General features: G+C 45.3%; 1 protein-coding gene across 6 annotated transcripts in view; it reads left to right on the plus strand.

Annotated features, from left to right (window-relative positions):
- The first annotated feature begins 5,429 nt into the window (after positions 1–5,429).
- LOC129707285 (protein NDRG3-like) overlaps positions 5,430–16,250 on the plus strand; it is a 71,977-nt gene continuing 61,156 nt past the window's right edge. For 2 of the 6 annotated variants that reach the window (XM_055652211.1, XM_055652206.1), the window contains exon 1: positions 5,430–5,800. The gene's annotated coding sequence lies outside the window, so the exon portion shown is untranslated. Of the gene's footprint in view, positions 5,801–6,265; positions 6,510–16,250 lie in introns of those variants that run through there. The other 4 variants (XM_055652212.1, XM_055652213.1, XM_055652209.1 and 1 more) reach the window with 4 other exon arrangements.

Raw genomic sequence — 16,250 nt, forward strand, 5'->3', positions numbered from 1 at the left:
TCTTCTTAATGATGTTCCAAACTGGTGATTTTGGTAAGACTAAGGTTTGGCTGATGTCTCTAGCAGTTTTATTCTTGTTTCTGGCCCCACAGCAGAAGCGTCCACATCGTGGGGCTGGAAACTGGAAGTATCCCGAGCTAATTCTGCTACCACCATCATCTATTGCACCAAGTGATGGCTCCCACTGATTGTCGCCGGAAGCTTGCGTCCTTTTCAGGATGGACGATGACAGCGGTCAATATTTGAAACATGAAAGATGGACACGAAAAAAGAAATTTCTTGTTTCTCAGTCATAATGGCTTCTTTGACTTACAATGGCACAACTTTGGTCCTCATGTTGATAAACAGCAATAACAGTTTCCAAAGGTGATGGAAAGACTGGAGGAAAGACTCGGTTCTGAGAGCTCTCTTATACCTGCATTAAGGAGGCAATTAAACACACTTGAGCAACGTTTCGGGCTGTAACCCTTCTTGAGACTCGTATAAACATTATGTATAAACACAGCTGTAATTTCTACATGGTGAAACCAAAATGTATAAAAAATACCCTTTAATACAATCTGACAATGTGCACTTTAACCACATGCATTTTTTTCTATTACAAATCTAAAATTGTGGAGTACAGAGGCAAATAAACAAATGATGGGTCTTTGTCCCAAACATTAAGGATAGGGTGAATACACAGTCCTTTGCCCAGGGTAGGGGATTCATGAACCAGAGTTTAGTTTTAGTGCAGTTTAGAGATACAGCGCAGAAACAGGCCCTTCGACTCACGTCCACGCCGACAAGTGATCCCCATACACTAACACTATCCTACACACTAGGGACAATTTGCAATATTTACCAGAAGCCAAATTAACCTACCAATAAAGAGAACATAGGTTTTTAGATGTGAAATTGTAATAGGAACCTATTAAACCTAGGCACAGCGGCGGGGGCAGCAGCAGTGTTGCTGCCTTACTGTGCCAGAGACCCAGGTTCAATCCTGACTACGGGCGCACTCTGTACGGAATCTGTACGTTCTCCCTGAGACTGCATGTTTTTTCCAGGTGTTCCGGTTCCCTCCCACACTCCCAAGACATACAGGTTTGTAAGTTCATTACCTTTTGTACATTGTAAATTATCCCTAGTCTGCAGGGTCGTGCTTGTGCACGTGATGATCATAAGTCATAGGAGCAGAATTAGGCCATTTGGCCCGTCAAGTCTACTCCGCCATTCAATCATGGCTGATCTATCTGGTCGCTGGTCGGCACGGACTCGGTGGGCCAATGGACCTGTATCCACACTGTATCTCTAAAGTAAAAAATCTACTGTCACCCTCAATTAAACACCCCACTCATCATCCACTGTCCAAGGCCACACATACCTGTGCTCTGAGCCACTGACAAGGTTACTCAGTGACCCATAGTAACCCATCAGTAACTCATACCCTGTCAAAGAGTCTTTGCTTTTAGATGAAGCAGGTGAAAAAAAGGGGCAAAACCGAGGCAAATATCACAAGGTAAAGTACAAAAGCACAATACAGGGGCATATTTAAATTCATTAGAAATTCCTGTTCTCATTAGTTTGGTTTCATCTCTGTGTTTACTTTAGACTTTATAGACACAGTGTGGAAACAGGCCCTTTGGCCCACCAAGTCCACACTGACCAGCAATCACCCCGTACACTAGCACTATCCTACACCCACTAGGGACAATGTACAATTTACAGAAGCCAATTAACCTACAAACCTGCATGGCCTTGGAGTGCAGGAGGCAACCAGAGCACCCGGAGAAAACCTATGCGGTCACAGGGAGAACGTACAAACTCCGTACAGATCACACCCGTCGTCAGAATCGTACCCGGGTCTCCTGCGCTGTACGGCAGCAACTCTTCCGGTGCACCACCCTGCTGCCCGAATGTGTCTGAGTAAATCCATCCAATATCTTCAACAGGCTCATGTGTTACCTACTAACCTGCCACAATACCACTAACTCCACAAGACTTTGATCTCATATTGGTGTCATTCTGTGCTGTTAATATCTCATTCCTCTATCTGATCTACTCTTTGAAACATTAACTATCCTTTTTTAACAAAATAATTAATTGTTTGTTTTTTTTCCTCTCCAAGCTTCTTTCAACGTGACCATAAACACTTGCTCATTTCTTCCTGTGAACAATCCTCATGTGAAATGGGCAAGTGTGAAACTCAAGTCTGAGTGAGATTTCCTTTTTTGGGGAAAAGTGGTTTGACTAGTTAATCTGAAATCATAGCATGAATCATTTGTAGGTCAAGACATAATAGAGAGATAGCACATCTGTTCCTGGTATTATATTATTGCAGTGCAAAGCTGGTGAGCACACTAATTTCTAATCTCTATCATGTGCAGAAGATAAACAGTTTTCAGTAAAGGATGGGAAATCTGACATTTTGGAAGTTATCACAATTGCAGGGATGGACACTAAATGCTGGAGTAACTCAGTGGGTCAGGCAACAGTCCTGGAGAACATGGATAGGAGGCGTTTCGGGTCCGAACCCTTCTTCAGATTTTTAATCGGCATGATATCCGATTTCTCTCTCACCTACAGTACCGCACTTTACATTTGAAACCTCTTTTTGTTTTTTTTAAAGGAGCGCAGCTTTTGTTGTGTGATCGTGGCACGAGTACCACCAGGGGCGCCGTACGATTGGCAGCCTCGCCGACAGTCTGTCTGTTTTTCTGTCTTTTTTTTTGTTATTTTTAGTGTGTTTTAAAACTTTGTGTAAAAGTTCTCTGGTTTGTTTTATGTGGGGGAGATGGAGGGTGTCGGTGGAAACTATTTATTCTCTTACCTTGTCGGAGATATGATTGGTTTTCGGGTCGTCTCTCCGGTTGCTCTGCGGCTTAACATCATGGAGCTGCAGGCCTTGCTTGGGACTGACCTTGAGCCCCACCACGGTGCGTGGACTTACCATTGGGGGCGAATCCTTGCCTGGGATCGCTCCAACTGCGGCCTGCGGGTTTTACCATCAAGTCTCGGGTAGAGACCGTAGATGTCGGGAGCTCCAATGACGCAATGGTACGACCAGCCCCCACCCGGGGTCCGATCACCGGCACGGGGGAGCTGAGATCTCCCCCCTCCCCTCTGATGCAGGAGCTGATCGTCCCGATGCGGAGGGCCCGGCTGCCGGCTACGCGAGTAAGATCCACCCATCAACAGAAGACTCTAGGCCCCCGACCGTGGGAGAATAAAGAAGGGAAAATTGAATTTTATTTTCACTTTCCATCACAGCGAGGAATGTGGAGGAGTCACTGTGGCGGATGTTTATGTTAAAATGTATTTTGTGTGTTCTGTTGCTTTTTATACTTGGCTAATAAAGTATTATTGTATTGTATTGTCTAAGAAAGAACTACAGATGCTGGAAAAATCGAAGGTAGGCAAAAATGCTGGAGAAACTCAGCGGGTGAGGCAGCATCTATGGAGCAAAGGAATAGGTGACGTTTTTATTGTATTGTGTTTAGAGGAGGAGCTACTTATCGCCAGGGGGATGGGGGACAGAGATAGAGAGAGAGAGAGAGCTGGAGTCCAAAGTTCCTATAGGGAGGTTTCACAGCAGTCAGGTCACGACTCGTGATTCCTCTGGCATCTAAAAGGTTTCAGAAGTGATAAATCTGGCTGTAATTTTTTTTAATCGCCCGTGGTTCCCAAATGGGTTTTTACATATGAAAACGCATCTGAAGAAAAATTTACAGCCAGATTTATCACTTCTGAGAGTTTTTAGATACCAAAGGAACCAAGAAAAACACAAATAATGCTTTACTGTTGATGAAATGCAGTGAGCAAACCCGATTGGACTGTTCGACCTGCTGCCCTCTGGAAGGCGCTATAGGTGCATCAAATCCAGGACAAATAGACTCAGAAATAGTTGTTTTCCGAAAATTATAACTACTCTAAATTCACACATGCACTGACTTCACAGCCCAACACCAGGACTTCCATCTGTATATATGTATATAGCGCCGCAGAATTGTGCACCTATCCCCCCCCCCCCCCCCCTTCTCCCTTTTGTTTTTGTTTTCTGTTTCTTGTTTTTTGTACTAAATTATATGTATGCACTGAGTACGAGCAGCTTTTAATTTCATTGTACATGTATAGTGACAATAAATGGCATATCTATATCTATAATTCCCAATATTTTCAATTCCGATATCTGCACCGCCAATGTTTACCAAGCACTTTAGCTGCTGTTGTCTCTTCAGTTCTCGCTTCTATATACCTTCATTTCGCTTCATTCTAAAGTTGGGAATATGTCTCTCACGTTTACCCCGACTTCCACAATTTTTTTCAGCGCAAAAATTCAACATTTTGGCGGTTTTTAACAGGTAGGAAAGTACGCGTTTCTAGCATTAATAACATATACCCGAAGTGACGGATGTCCTCCAGATGGATTGAGCGGCTCCGTGCGTCGAGCCCTTTGGCCCAGTGACCTTACGTGCAACCCCCCCCTATAGGGTGATTTCACCAAAGGTCAAATGAGCGTAGATCCCCCCCTCACGTGACCGAAAACTTTAACTGGAGGACATATGTCAGTTCGGTACATGTTAGTGAATGGGGAAACACGCACTTTCACACCTGTTAGAAACATTGAAAACGGACGATTTTTGAGCTGAAATTTTCTGTGCTAGTCGGGGTGACCGTGAAGCACAGCGACCTAAATTTTCAGGCAAAAAAAAGATAGAAAGTAAGGTAATTACAAGAGGGAACTGAAGGTAGAAAACAGCGGAAGTGAACAGCAGACATTTGCCGTGGAGATTTAAAGATCCAAAATATCGGGAATTATCGCGTTTGCTCGCTGAATTTCATCAAAAGTAAGTTAATAATGCCTTACTTTTGATGAAATTCACCGAGCAAACGCGATAATTCCCGATATTTTGGATCTTTAAATCTCCACGGCAAATGTCGGCTGTTCACTTCCGCTGTTTTCTACTTTCAGTTCCCTCTTGTAAACCTTACTTTCTATCTTTTTTTTTGCCTTAAAATTTAGGTCGCTGTGCTTCACGGTCACTCCGACTAGCACAGAAAATTTCAGCTCAAAAATCGGCCGTTTTCCATGTTTTTAACGGGTGGGAAAGTGCGTGTTTCCCCATTCACTAACATGTACCGAACTGACATATGTCCTCCAGTTAAAATTTTCGGTCACGTGTGGGGGGATCTACGCTCATTTGACCTTTGGTGAAATCACCCTATACATAGCAAAGATCCTACAGCTCTGCTATAGTATCTTTGATACGTAGTACGGTCATGGGCAGATTCATGGGTAATTTTAGGCCCCATTTCCGTAACCGCCTCCCGTCTCCACACCAAAGATCCCATAGCGGAGCAAAGATAACTAGTGCGGAGGCGGAAGCCGGTTACGGAAACATCCTCGTAAAAATAAAAGTTATTTGGTAAAAATCTTCTCCTCATTTTCAGAATTTTAATGTATTAACACAAACTGTTCTCCCGCAACGTTGATTACACTGTGAGTCGGGTCGGGTTACGGAAATGGATGAAAAAAAGGTCCACGTTCCGTTGCGTAGCAGGAGTGATCTATCTGATCTTTGGTGGAGTCATTCTCTGCAGCCCGTTGCCATAGTGACTTACGCTTCCCCCCCTCAATGCGGCTTGCAGGTTTTTGTGTTCCCTCCCCATTTTGCTCCTTATCCATTCCTCTCTCAGCTGAGGCGTGACGCCGTCGTTCAATCGCAGTTCAGCTTCCACCAGATCCCCACTGCAAGAAGCAAGCAAAGATAACGACAGCTCGATTCCGGCTGAATCCCAGCGACGTGCCAGGCTGACAGTGAGTACTCGATACAATTTGTATCAACTGATACAACATGGAATGTTGAGGAATGGATACATCGCACACGTGGCCCATTCACTCCACAGCCGGCCGGTCGCTCGCTCGCTCGCTCGCCCTCACACACAAATAATTCGACTGTAAACCACTTTGAGCCAAAAATAAAACACGTTAAAATATTCCCAGCGTCGCCTCGGATAGATTGACGACTGATAGGGGGGGAGAAGAATGGGGGTTGAAGTTTAAGACCCAAGTGAAAATGAATAGTGTGTTCTTTACCTCCCCCACCCCAACCCCCAATTGTTTGTTGATATGTTCCCGGTCGCAGTCGGGGTAGACTGTTGGAAAGGAAGGGTTCGCACAGATCTTTAGTGGTCGGATGAGATACAGTTTTGGTGTCGAACACCCCTCTCCTATAGTCGAGCCCGGCGAGTCGTACTTTATTTCGGAAATTAACAAGAGGCAGGAGGAAATTGATGCGCCGAACGGTGCCGCGAGACAAGGTGCAATTCTTGGGAGACGGTCCTGTGCGGGTCTTGTATCTGATCCAAGCTGTATTTTAGCACAAGAAGACTATTTTCTCCGTCCCTTCTTTCTACCTCGGCGTGACGTTAGCAGGGCAGGTTTATCAAGGACGGTGTCGTCCAGTTAGTTGCACATCTATCTGAGGCTCTGTCGCTTTCATCTTCGGCACTGTGCTCGCACCAAGGTGAGTTTATGAAGCTCTTAAATCAGTGTTTTTTATTCTTGCCCTCCCCCTGTAAAAATGTTCGTTGTTTACAGAATCAGTATCATCTAACACTGTCAGTTCAATGTGACCTTGGCAGGGAAGGAGGGAGGGGGGGGGGGCGGAAGCGTGTGTCTCATGTTTTGTGTGTGCAATAGCAACTCTTGCACGCACTTGTCTATTTCTTTCCCCGAGGCCACTTTAAACTCATTAGGAGTTGCCGTGGTCCGTCGGGGAAATGGGGAGGAGCGGTGGGGTGCCTCCAAAAACAATTCATTTAGTTGTGATAGAGGTGGTTAGATAGAGAATGAGGAAGAGAGACAGCTCCCGGGATAGTCCTGTGTTGTTGCCAAGCGCTGAGCCAACTGAGATGGCGTGGGTGACTCCATTGGTTTGGCTAAAGACATTGGGTTTGGAGAGTCATGCAGCACGGACACAGGCCCTTCGGCCCAACTCGTCCATGCCGTGTATGCCAACGCCACCTATTCCTTTTCTCCAGAGATGCTATCTGACCCGCTGAGTTACTCCAGCTTTTTGTGTCTATGACACTTGAATGTAATTATGACGAGCTTTTGTTTTGTATATTCCTGAATAAAGTTGATTTTTGAAATTAAAAAAACAAGATACCTCATTAGCCCGTGTTTGGCTCATTAACCCTCAAAACGTTTTCTTGTACCTGCCCAAGTGGCTTTTCAATATTGTTATAGTACCTGCCCTCAACTGCCTCCTGTGGTACCTGCCTCAACTACCTCCCCTTCTGCCAACTCATCCATGCTGTTGAAAGACAGGTGTGAATATCACTGAATATGACACTGTTTAATGTAATTGTGATGAGTTTTTGTTTTGTATATTTCTGAATAGAGTTGATTATAAAAAAAATTAAAAAAGGATGCCCTACAAAGCTGCAAATCCCGTTTGGCCCATAGCCCCTCTAAAAAATTCCCATCCATGTACCTGTTCAAGTGTCTTTTAAATGCTATTACTGTAGAGTATCTGCCTCGACTACCTCTGGCAGCTCGAAGATAGACACAAAATACTGGAGTAACTCAGCGGGACATGCAACATCTCTGGAGAGAAGGAATGGGTGATGTCACAGGTCGAGACCCTTCTTCAAACTTCCTCTGGATCCTTCAGACTTCCTCGTTCCATATACCTACTGCCTTCTGAGTGGGGAAAATACCCCAGGGGGCCACACGAGTGGCAAAGGTGTTTTGTTTAAAGACGAGTGCGAACACTACTGAGTTTGACACTATTGAATGTAAAGATGCTGTGAATGTATGATTTTATTTTTTTTTTGTTTTGAGTATTTTTACTCTGAATAAAGTTAATTTTTGAAATAAATAATTAAAAAAAACCAGAAAAGGCTGGAAATGCTTAGCTGGTCAGGCAGCATATATAGAAAGAAGGAGGAGTTAATGTTTTGTGTTTGGGATCTGGGAAAGAGATATTGGAGATGGTCAGGTCCATGAGTCATAGGAGCAGAATTAGGCTGTTCGGCTCATTGAGTCTACACCGCCATTCAATCGCGGCTGACCTATCTTTCCCTCCCAACCCCATTTTCCTGCCTTCTCCCCGTACCCCTGACACCCTTACTAATGAAAAATACCCAATGACTTGGCTTCCACAGCCATCTGTGGCAATGCATTCCACCATTGGCTCAAGAGGCTGGGCTAGGAAGAACATAGAAACATAGAAAATAGTGCAGGAGTAGGCCATTCGGCCCTTCGTGCCTGCACCACCATTCAATACGATCATGGCTGATCATCCAACTCAGTATCCTGTACCTGCCTTCTCTCCATACCCCCTGATCCCTTTAGCCACAAGGGCGACATCTAACTCCCTCTTAAATATAGCCAATGAACTGGCCTCAACTATCTTCTGTGGCAGAGAATTCCAGAGATTCACCACTCTCTGTGTGAAAAAATGTTTTCCTCATCTCGGTCCTAAAAGATTTCCCCCTTATCCTTAAACTGTGACCCCTTGTTCTGGACTTCCCCAAAATCTTCCTGCATCTAGCCTGTCCAACCCCTTAAGAATTTTGTAAATTTCTATAAGATCCCCCCTCAATCTTCTAAATGCTGATATAACAGGGGTTTATAGGGATGAGAGGATGGAGAGTGTGCCAAGGCGTGCATTATCCGGCTGGTAGCGGGCATCGACGTTTAGAGGTGGTTGGTGTATTTTCTTGGGACTCAAGTTGTGGATAGGTACAATGGGCAGCATGGATAAGGTGGGCTGAAGGGCCTGTTCCTATGCTGTATTACTCTATAGAACAGACAAGGTAATATTGTGCCTTACCGTTTGGACTGTGGAGGATCCATGTGACCATTTACAGGAGGTGGAACAAAGAGATCGGCTAGGAGTATACCGAAGCAGTGACAATTGAATGCAAGATGCATGTCTGATACAAAAAGGGTTTTGATACAAAATGGTGGGAGACTCAGTAGTTCAGGCAGCATCTGTGTGGAAATAGAATAAGCATTTCTGGTTTAAAGAATATAAAAGTTGTTGACCTTTTGATTTCTCTTTCTCTTTTGTTTCCCAGTATTGGAGAGGGTCCAGAGGAGGTTTACGAGAATAATCCCAGGGATGTTGAGTTTGCGTATGATGAGCGTTTGATGGCATTGGATGTTTTTAAAGCAGAGAATGATAGGTTCTTGATTAGGTAGTATGTCAAAGGTTATGGGGAAAAGGCAGGAGAATTGGGTTATGAGAGAGAGATAGATTGGCCATGATGGAATGGTGGAACAGATTTGATGGGATGTGGGGAAAATGGCCTAATTTTGCTGGAATGAAGGAGCAGAATGGATGCGTCACTGACTCTTTGTGCCATTCCTTTGCTATTACTAACTGTTTTGAACGGGAATATTCAGGGGGAATTTAGCTAAGTTTGCAGATACAACAGTTCCTCGGTCCACCGAGTCCACGCTGACCTCGATCACCCATTCGCACAGTTCGTTATCCCACTTTCTCATCCACTCCCTACACACAAGGGGTGACATACAGAGGGCCAATAAACCTACAGACCTGCACGTCTTTGGGATGTGGGAGGAACCCCAAGCAGTCACAGGGAGACCAGGCGAACTCCACACAGACAGGTCCGTGATGCTGGAGGCAGTAGCTTTACCCATTTCCTCCCATGCTCCAAAGACATGCAGGTTTGTATGTCACTTGGCTTTGGTAAAATTGTAAATTGTCCCTAGTGTGTAGGATAGTGCTGGTGATCGCTGGTCAGCTGGGACTTGGTGGGCCGAAGGGCCTGTTTCCATTCTGTATCTCTAAAGTCTCTCTGTGTCTCTTACCATCCTATTCAGTTTTACTTACTTAGTTTTGGATTTAAGGCAGCATTTTGGTTCCCTATCCACTAGGACATTGACCAGCTATTTGGAACGCATTACACTTCCTTATCACTCTTTTAACATCCTCAATAGTAGCTTGTCCTCGCCCCAACTACATCCTCAATCTATTACAGGTATTCCATTTGTCCTCTGCATCCCTCCCTCACCTTCTCTGCGACTTATAAGACCCTAAGACATTAGGTGCAGAATTAAGCCATTCAGCCCTTACACTTTAGACTTATAGCACGGAAACAGGCCCTTCGGCCCACCGAGTCCGCGCCAACCAGCGATCACCCTGTACACTAGCACTATCCAACACACTAGGGAAAAAATTAACAATTTTACCGACATTTAACCTACAAACCTGTACATCTTCGACACATGGGATGAAACCGGAGCACCCGGAGAAAACCCATGCGGTTGCAGGTAGAACGTACGAACTCTGTACAGACAGCAGCACCCATAGTTCGGGTCAAACCCCCAGGCCTCTGGTGCTGCACCACCCAGCTGCCCATCAAGTCTACAGAGTCATTCAAGAGTTGGGTGAGACTTGGAGCTAACTTGTTGTCTCCCTTTGAGGTTTAACAAAGGGCTTAGCAAAGATGAGCTGAAGGGCCTGTTTCCAGGCTGTATCTCTAAACTATACTAGTCCCCCTATCCTCTGCATCTCATTGTTGTGACATGGGCTAACTGGGGGAAGGGGAATGTTGTGGAGATGTGTTGTGTTGCTGAAATTGATGACTCTTTCCCTTCACTGATATCAGTGCAGGAATGTGGGACCGGTGAAAGATCCGTATGTGCGAGTCGCACAGAAGTAGACGTGACAGTGATCACGCTTGTGAAGCGGCTGACACCCCACGTGGTGTGTTGGGTCACTCAGTCCTGCCCAGTCAATCACGTGGAGATGGCAGGCGGACATTGTAACTTGAATCGTGCTTGAAAAGGGAAGATTACTCGTGCTTTGTCAGATTCTAGGTCACGGATATATCATTAAAGTCGTCTCGTCATCTGTTTATGAGGGTTTATGCATCTAACCCAGATGGATAGGATTTCATAATCAGCCTGCCTGGAACATTTAAAATATGCACCAAAATTCTCCAACCTCGTAATTAAGTAAAGTCCAGCTAAAGTTTAAAATTACTCAGCCAAAGGAAATGCAGATGCTGGTATGGCTAGACCCAACGTGCTGGAGTATTTCAGCGGGTCAGGCGGCATCTCAGGAGAACATGGAAAGGTGAAGTTTCAGGTCGAGACCCTTCTTCAGTCGGAACGTCACCTATCCTTCTCTGGGGATGTTGCCTGGTCTGCTGAGTTACTCCAGCATTTTGTGTCCATTTGTGTATTAACCAGCGTTTGTACTTCTTTGTTTCTAGATATTTCAGCATGTAAGCTTACACCGCCAGGCTCAGGAGCAGCTTCTGCCTCTGTTATCAGGTTTCCGAACAGTCTTTCCATAAGCTAGGGTACTGTCTGATTCACCTCTATTCCATTGCAATCATTGGAAATGGTGCACTACAATTAGAACTGTATTCCACACTCTGTGTCTTTCCTTTCTCTCTACCTATTGTACTTTAGTTTGACTTAATTGTATTGGTGTACAGTATTATCTGCTTTGATTGACCACCAAGCAAAACAAGATCATTCACTGTCCCTCTACAGCGGTAGAGTTGCTGCCTTACAGCGCCAGAGACCCGGGTTCGATCCTGACTACGGGTGCTGCCTGTACGGAGTTTGTACATTCTCCCCGTGACCGCGTGGGTTTTCTCCGGGAAGCTCCGGTTTTCCTCTCACACTCCAAAGGTGCACAGGTTTGTAGGTTAATTGGCTTGGTGTAGGATATGCTAGTGTGTGGGGATCGCTGGTCGGCGCGGACTCGGTGGGCCGAAGGGCCTGTTTCTGCGCTGTATCTCTAAACTAAACTAAAGATCGGGCAGTGTTGCCCATTCTAATTCCAATTTCTAACATCCACAATCCTCTTGCTCTTGAATGCTTGTTTGTAGCTGTGGGTAGCACATCCACCGAATATAACTGCCTCTATTAATGTGCCAATTTGGCAAATAGATTCTTGCAGCCTTCTGATTTATTCTCCTCTGTACAAATCTATTTTAGTTTACTGCAGCACTCTGAAAAATCCGATCGTTTAAAGTCATAGTTTTACGGGATCATAGAATTTTACCACATAGGTGTGTCTCTTAGTTCCATTACCTTCAGAATTATTCAACACCTTTCATTAGCTTTGAAAGGATTCTGCTTCCACTGCTGTTTCTGCTAGGCTGCCCCATTCCTACAAAATAAAATGCGTTTAAAACCCGGAAACAATCTTGCATTTATCTCAATCTACTGATTTGCCAACTATTTGTCTTGGGAAAAGCCCTCACGATCTTGAATTTAAATCTGGTTTAATTAGATAGAAAGACACTCCACCTCATTAACAGCTCCTCGTAAAATAATGCATCACGTTGCTGGTGTCACCTTCAGAAATCTTGCTTCGAAATTCTCCTTGGCCTTAATCTCTTCCCTAGAGCAAGGCACCTTAAAGGCATTTCATCCTAACTCTGGTGTAACTGTAAGCTATTTAGGTTTAGCATTTCTCTTTGTCGTAGATACAATTGAGAAAATAGTTCCCTCTTGGGATCACACCATGCCTAGCCAACCGTTAGCCTATCTGAGTACCCCGCCGTCTGAGGTAATGTGTTGCTGCCCTGATGTGTCCGGGTCTTTTCTTGCTTCCAGTTCCCTCCCCTCGCAATGAATCTGATGAAGGGTCCTGACCTAAAACGTCACCTATCCATTTTCTCCATAGATGCTGCCTGACCTGCTGAGTTGCTCCGGCATTTAAAAAAAATCTTTACCACGTTAGAAAACAGTTCCATTCTTTTCTGCAGCCTTATTTACTGGTATCTATTATATCCTAAAAGTGCTTGATCCAGAATATAGAAATATAATGCACAGAACGACACAACATGTTGGAGTAACTCAGCGGGTCAGGCAGCATCTCTGGAGAACGTGGATAGGTGAGGTTTTAGGTCTGTGCCTTCCCTTTGTTCACCCTGATCCATTGGTCCATCCTACTTGCTCAACAAAGAACATAATCTAATTAATCCCATTCCCTTATCCTTTGCCCAGAGCTCTGCAAATTTCCTCAGTCTTTTCAAATTCACTCTTTCATTTTTTTTTCTCCGTACACCTTTTTGGTCTCTTTTTTTTGTCTCCTTTTGTTGCCCTTGTGACTCTCTCTAGCCGTTGCCCATTCATTTGCCAATCATAATGCCCCCACCCCCCCCCCCCCCCCCCCCCCCCCCCCCCCCCCCCCCAACCCCCCCCCCCCCCTCAACTGTATCCACCCATCACTTGCAGGCTTTGTCACACCACCACCTAGGGCCATACATCGTGGAAATGGGACAACATGCCCCATCTACCTGCCTTTGGCTCATATCCATCTAAACCTGTCCTATTCATGTACCTGTCTATATGTTTCTTAAACATTGTGATAGTGCCTACCGCGACCACCTCCTCTTGCAGCTCGTTCCATACATCCACCACCCTTTGTGTAAAAAAAAAAAAAAAAGTTGTTCTTCTCGGGTTCTTGTTAAATCTTCCCCCCCCCTCCCATCTTAAATCTATGTCTTCTGGTTCCCTTTTAACCCTACTGGGTAAATGTCTTTGTGTATTTACCCAATCTATTTTTCCGCATGATCTTATACACCAAAGGAGCTGATCTTCTACTGATGTTTTCCATCCATTTCGCACCTCGGGTGGTGCCTGACCTACTGAGCTCCTCCAGTAGTGTTTAATGTTCCAGAGAATACATCCTCAGCAGAGATTACTTCTTTTCCACCTTTTCCGCGCCTAGAGAACTTCTGCTGAGGGGGGGGTAATGAGGACTAAGGGGGACCATGATTAATGCTCTTGTAGCTTTATCGGCGCCTTTACGTGGCGGCTCTTTGCGTACGTGTGTATTGTATGCAAAACAAAGAATTTCACATGTGACAATAACTCATTCATGTACTTAACGGATAAATATAATTCTGTGACAGACTTCTAAACTCGAGCCTATTTCCTTTCACGATTGTGGTTGCTTTAACGAGAGCCAGAGCCAGCCATGATTCAGTGCAGGTTGGCACTCGGAGTGACAGGGAGCCGGGCTTCAAGGCTCCCAAAGTGTGAGCAAATTTCACTTTGCAATTAGCTTATTGCCATCCTATTACCGCCCGCTGTTTATCACAGCGACCAACCTCCCCGTGGTCCATTGATTTATTTTCGCACTCTCTGGATGGAGATGGTTGAGTGATTGTAACTTTGTCACACTTTTATTGCAGAGAGTGTAAGAAATAATCGATTCATTGCTGACTACGCAGTTTGTGTTGAATCAATTCGAGCTTGATGCTTTTTAATGAGTGTAGCAGCAATGAAAGATCTTTGTCATTCTCTCGTTCGTAAGGTCATAGGTGATAGGAACCATTCGGGCCCATCAAGTCTACTCTGCCATTCAATCACTCCCTGTAACCGTGTAGGTTTTCTGTTCTGGATCCCTCTGGCATCCAAAATACATGCTGGTTTATAGTTAAACTTTAGAGAGACAGCGTAGAACCAGGCCCTTCGGCCCATCGAGTCTGCGCCGACCAGCGATCGCTCTGTACACCCCCACTATCCTTCCTACCCACTAGGGACAATTTACAATTTTACCAAAGCCAGTTAACCCACAAACCTGTCGTCTTTGGAGTGTGGGAGGAACCTGGAGAAAACTCACCTGGTCACACAAACTCTGTACAGACAGCACCCGTTGTCAGGATCGATCCCGGGCCTTCGGTGCTGTAAGGCAGTAACTCTACCTCTGCGCCACCGTGCCGCCCTACAAGGTTGCTCAGCCTCTGTAAATTCCCCTCGGTGTGTAGGTGGATGCGAAAGTGGGGTAACACAGAACTACTGTGAGTGGGTGATCAATGGCCAGTGGGCCGAAGGGACTGTGTTGCGACATATTGTCTTTTCAGAGCCCTCTACTGTGACTTAGCTGATCATCTGGGTTATCATTCAGACAGCCAGTGGCAGCATCTTTGAACAACACTGTTCTTTCACCATCTGCCTTTATTTCTGTACTGGTTTCTTTATGAACCATTTGAGTGGACTTTGGAAGGTATGGGGAGTTATTGATTCACTTGAATGATGCCAGAAGCAGAGGCACGTGCGATTGTGCCATTCGGACAGGTTCATGGATAGGAAAGATTTTGTTTATGTTACAAAGTGGCCATGTTTGATCTAGTCTCTGACCCACTGAGTTATTCCAGCCTTTTGTGTCTATCTTCAGTGTAAACCAGCATCTGCAGTTCCTTCCTACACGAACAAACATCATGTCGTGCTCCTATAAGACGGGGAGTGAAATACCGGAAGGCCCAGGTTTAAGATTAGAGAGGAAAGATTTAAATGGGACCTTAAACGGGTCGCGAGGAGCCGTGCGTGCGGTGGGAGTGTCCCGGGGAGCTGCGCGCGCCCAATCCAAAGGCACTTAGGTCCTTGGAGCAGAAAGGTTTGGAGAGATGTGGGTCGAGCACAGGCAAGTGGGACAGGTTAAATAAGGTTGGCATGGATGAGTAGGGTGAGGGGCCTGTTTCCTTGCTGTATCGCTCTCTCTATAAGCAAGCCCAGCACAGAACATTGCACAACAGGCAGAGTGGCACAGCAGTAGACCCGGTAAACCCACTGCCTTGCGCCAGGAACCCGTGTGCAATCCTGACTTACGGGTGCTGTGTGTGCAGAGTTTGCACGTTTTTCCCATGACTGCGTGGGTTTTCTCCAGTTTCCTCCCACATTCCAAAGTCGTACAGGTTTGCAGGTTATTTGGCTACGGTAAGAATTTTAAATTGTCCCTAGTGTGTTGGATAGTGCTAGTGTAACGGAGGTGTTGGTGGTCGGCGGCACTTAGTGGGCCGAAGCATTTGTTTCCACACTGTATCTCAAGTCTAAAGGAATATGGTTCAATAAATAAGTTTATTGGCCAATATACAAGGAATTTGCCTTGTATGAGTACATACAATTGCCTTGTGTGTGTGTGTGTGTGTACATTCAATGGTGCATTATTGTCATTAGGAGCCAAGTACAGTTAATTTATTTTTTGCATACAGTTCAGTGATGATACTAAGTATTGGAGTGTGTGCTTCACTATACAGTAGGATTGTCACTTTCCTCAATATGCCAAATATACCATTTGCTTCAATAGTCTTTACCAGTGTTTGTACACCTCGTGAAATTCTGCCCCCCCCCCCCCCCCCCAGTCTGTCACAACCACTACCTTTGTCCAATTTGGCTTGTGGGAGGAAACCAGAGCACCCGGCGAAAACCCACGCGGACACGGTGAGAATGTGCAAACTCCATAAAGACAGCACCTGTA

Source organism: Leucoraja erinacea, chromosome 21 (genome assembly GCF_028641065.1).
Source record: "Leucoraja erinacea ecotype New England chromosome 21, Leri_hhj_1, whole genome shotgun sequence".
Lineage (NCBI taxonomy): Eukaryota > Metazoa > Chordata > Chondrichthyes > Rajiformes > Rajidae > Leucoraja > Leucoraja erinaceus.